This window comes from Glossina fuscipes, unplaced genomic scaffold (assembly GCF_014805625.2).
Source record: "Glossina fuscipes isolate IAEA_lab_2018 unplaced genomic scaffold, Yale_Gfus_2 26, whole genome shotgun sequence".
NCBI lineage: Eukaryota > Metazoa > Arthropoda > Insecta > Diptera > Glossinidae > Glossina > Glossina fuscipes.
In genome coordinates, this window is record NW_023998421.1 from 5,243,167 (window position 1) to 5,248,289 (window position 5,123).

Consider the following 5,123-nt stretch of genomic DNA (forward strand, 5'->3'; position numbering starts at 1 on the left):
AAATGCCTTCATAACCAATACGGAAATGTTCTTTTCTAAGATATGTTAAAGCACATATCGTCTTCATATCGTTATTGCCCATTATGAGAAAAATACTATTATCAAAGAAGAAATAGGTTTTATTAAAGCATTTAAATATCGTCTCATTTTGGAACCCCTTTATCATATTTATTGCAATCGTATGAGCACATGTATATACAAAACCCCCATGACTTTTGCGGTGATTTATCATTTGAAAAAATGCGCGATATATGTTTTTGATAATTGCTAAGATATTGAAACGTTTTTCCTGCTTAATTGATTTTATTGGCCTCAAGTGCCAACATAAGAAATATTGTTATTAAGCTAACTATTAAGCATTATCTGAATGCTAGGTTTAACATAGAGTTAGTATTTTTCCATAGATATTATATTTCATTAAGTGTAAAAGTGTTGAATAGCAATTAGTAAAATAATGGCATGGACGGCTATATGACATGTGGACATACCTTCCATAAATGTATCGAGGCATTCTTAAGGAGTTCAAGTATTGTATTCGCATGGAGTGAGTTTTAACATCCACCATCTCGTAACGAGTCGGGCGGTCGGGAACTGAATCTTAAGAGACTGTATGTTGGAAAGCAGAGCGGTAGCATATGTAGCGCATAGGCAGTACGCCGGTGTCTAACGACTAAGAAGTAAGCCGTGACATTGGCGGCATCTTTCTTTAGAGAATGCGAAATTGACAGATTTTTCTTTGCTATCAAGTATGCAAAATGTACACACACATTTTCTTCTAAGATATTCTTTAATAAATAAATGTATATATGTATTATATTGGAAAAGTTTCAAATACTCAATTCTAAATCCATATAACAACGACGTCTTTTTTAAATTATAACTTTCCGTTAATAATGTTCGTGACTTTTTGCAGCCTAATTTCCTCCTCCCAGCCTAATAGGCGTGGCTGTAATCAAGATAATCCTATGCATTTTCTACACATTCGATCTTGTAAGAATTGTATGTTGGGTGTCCCAAGGTTGTTTTGAACTATGTAAGGCAGCGCAGCACACATTAATTTGACAATGGGTAGGAGTGATGAAATATGTGTGAATAGGAGGTCTTTTCACAGTTACACAGTTATTACAATCAAATGAATTAATGAATAGGTTTATGTTCGTTGACAGCTAAAATTTATTTTCAGGCCAAAACACTCAAATAAAATGAAATGAAAAAAGAAACACTTGGAGATAAAAAGAGTTATTCCGAAATTAAGAAGTAGTAGGTTAAGGAGACTGTGTTATTGTTGTAGACATCCAGATTAATGATGGGTTTGTAAATTGCATTGAATATTTTCAAAACAGTAATTGGCGCAAAAGCATGTGCTGCCTACGCTTTCAACAAATTAATGCTAGTCTGAGTAGCTAGCAATGCTTTCTTCTAATAAACAAATTATTTCGAAAAATATTGTTCAAATAATTAGTTGGTTGCTCTTACACTTGAACGCCTAAGCGCATTCGAAAAAGTTAACTGACGGGAAAAATCTAAAGAATTTATATTCTTATGGAAACAAACACAGAGTTGTTGTTCCGATCGATGTCTACCAATGCAATAAACAATCCTTGTTAACGAGTAATTTAAAGGTAAGTAAACGTCCATAAATTATCAAAGGCTTTTCATTAAAACGAGAACGGCTTTCCAAGCGTACGACTAACATGTTTAGAATTTTACCTCGAGTGGAACTTTGAAACCTCACATCTTTTAACAGTTGGACAGTTTGCTTTGGAAGTGAGGCGAATCTACTTTTTTTTTTTTATTGTGAGATCTTTAATCATTTGCATTTCAATAAATTAAAAAATATTGGTAAAAACTAGTAGACACTTTTTTTTTATATTCTGAGGTATTACATAATGTAAGTTTATTATTATGCGATGCAGAGTTTATAGTGCTAGCATTCAGCCCAAGTGGCCGAATACGCATGTCAGTGTTTACGAGTTCTGAATTGAATGCATTAGCAGTTTCTTTGGTCGTAACTATAGTGAATGCTGAGTCGGTGAAGACATAACAGACCACTGCTCTTATTGATAGTTATTTACTGTGAACTTATCATTGTACGCTGTAGTGTGCCCATATGTGCTCACACTCTGTAAGTTTTTCTAATAGTAAGATGTTCCCAACGCGATAGTTTCATCTCAAACGCACATATTAACTTCATTGTTATTAAGAGTGTAGAGGCCCTGATCCAATACATACATATTTCACTTATAATTATAATATGAAAGAGAGACTGCTAGCCTAAGGAGAGGGCAGATGGCAGAATGGCTTTTGAAAGCAAACAAGCATTCCCACGAAGATTTTTTAACCAGTTCGGAATTCATCAATTTCCAATTGAATGGAATGGACTTGCCCTACTTTCGAAATAAACATATTTACTCTAGCGTTAATAGGCAAAATTTCCATACCACTCATACCACTCATGTTGGGGAAATTTTGACCATAAATTGTCTGCAGATAAAGTTGTCAAATGAAGTTTTATCTATAATCGTTATTATCTTTGCTGGTAAATTGTACCAATAACCATAATTTTAACATTTATAAATGCCTTAACGAATACTGCCCGCATAACACAAACACATTGCAGCAACCATGAACCTTTAATTCCCGATTGCTTAATTTATTATATTGTTCTGTTGGGCTAGAAGTTATTGACAATTGTTTAGTTTTGTAATTTTAGAATTTATTGTTAATTTATTGATACTTTGGAACAGGGGCCAATGACATGGTGCACATAGCGATAATGAAAAGATTTCAAGTGTCCGTCGTTCAAGAAAACTCTTAAGTTTCTTAAGCGTATTTTTCGAAATGTTAAATAGACTTGTAATCACTTGTAATTAATTCTCTCTTTTTGATACGTCTGTTTATATCGCTTTATCGCTATAGGTCATATACATGTATGTATGTGCATTAATAGCTAAAATACCTAATGGCAGTAGAGGGCACTAACAAAAAAACTTTTATTTATGCTCAGGCGAACGTAAATGTTGCAGTTGACAAGTTAGTAACTGCTTGGCAGCGGTAGAAACTTTTTGTCGATGGATATTATCGGAAATATGTTATATCAGATGAAACTCTTAGGCATAATGAAGTTAATATTAGAATACTACCCATGGATCATTATGAGTCGCTTCAAATATTGAGCTTAAAAAAAATCACTATAGGGCGTGTAAATTTCCAAAAGTCTACAATAGCTTTTAATTAAGACGAAAAGACCTTTAAATAGCCACGACCAGGCTTTCTTCATCTCTATTCACCACCTTTGCAGCTGCCGATGACATATACTTAATTCGACTCTTAGGGGACATTTTGATTCACCCTTAGGAGGCATTGTGGACGAGTCAGAGCCAAAAAAATAAAGACAGGAAGATGAAATTTGGCACAAACATTTCTTGTTCATTGAAAAAATGAAATTAACAACAAAGAAGAAACGGGGAAAACCACGCAAATACCCTTCCAGTTTTTTCATATTTTCGCCTCGAAGGCACCGGAAAGATTTTACCGAAGAGCAAGAACACATGAACGTACACGAGCCGGCTACAGCAGCCTTCGAAGTGAAAAAATCCAGCCATATATTATATTAGATGATCCAAAAGCTTTAATTTCGTGCAGTGGCCGGTGTATTCTTAATATTTCCGCATTTCGATTTCTGGTCGAAAACTCAAAGAAGCGATTTTACAGACCTCTTTTGGTGAACTTAATCTTGCACCACTAAAAGAGTTCGGCAATAAGTGAAATAAGCTGTATCGGAGGTAACATTTTTTGGGTTCTACATCCCAGCCAAGATCTCTCCATTCTTGCCGAGTCATAAAGACATGCCTGGCGACGCGTTTTCTATTAATTAGTTCTGGATGCTTTATCTCATTCGCGCATTATATTCGCATTAGTTGCTAGCAGTGTAGAGTAGAATGAATAGACTGTTCAGGTTGGAGCAGATTATGGTGCACGATTTCTTTCTGATCGCGTCAAACACAAAAATTAGTTGAAGTAGTTGTCACACCTTGCCACTGTTTGTGCAAATTCTTCCATCTTCGATCACGATCTTGTTCTGAGCATTATTATCATACATGAGCCATTTTTCATTGCCTGCTATTAATTTTTTCACTGTTTTAGTACAGCGTAGGTAAAGAACGCCTTTTTTTTTTACAAACGAGTCACTCAGGGGGAGCTTGTTATTCGTATAACACGGTGACAGGGTTACCGCTAGCTAGTGTTATGCGTTTATCGATCGAGTATGCACTCTAGTTACGATCTAATTAATCTCTACTACCGGCTTGATTGTCGAAGTTCCTACTTCGACTTACTTACCCGACCATTCATCCCAAAGAATTTAAAGGAGGAAAAAGCACTGAAGATTATAGTGTTCACAGCAAAAGCTAAAATATTCCGCCAAGTAAGGAAAGTGTAGAGTATTCACGTGCTGTGGTAAGTGATTGATAATAGCGCAATGCAAAACTTAAATTACTTCTACATACTTCCTTCTTCCACTACCAATAAAGTTTTTTTTTAATTATATACGGAAGGGAGATGGTTATCACAATGCAATACCAGTCATTAAAACAAAAAAAAAAAAAAAAATTAAAGAAAAAAAAAAAACGAGTTTTCTATGGGAATAGTGAAGAAATAAAAAGCGTTTGGTTGTATTTTTTTTTTTGTTTGTTTTTTTAAATAACTTCTGACAGTAATGATACTTTTGTATGTAAAAGTGTCAGATTTTTCTTACTTTATTTGTTGTTTTTCTGCAAATTTTTATGGCACTTCAACTTAATAACTAAGAAACAAAATGTTTACAATTAAATCAAATTTAGAGTTTTTTTTTTTTTTTCCTTTTTTTGAATTTTTATAAATAAAGTTTAGTTAAGTTTATAATTTGATAATGAATTTGTTGTTTTTGTTTGTTTTTATTAAATTTGTACACACAGAAATTGAGAGAAAGGGTGATTTGTTGGTGTTTTTGTTGCTGTTAAATACATTATTGTCATTTTTATAGTTTTATGTTTTTTTTTTCTTTTTTACAATTTTCATAAAATATATTTTCATGCAAAGTAATTATTGTCTTTTTCTTAAATTGTAGTTTTTTTAGAAGTTTT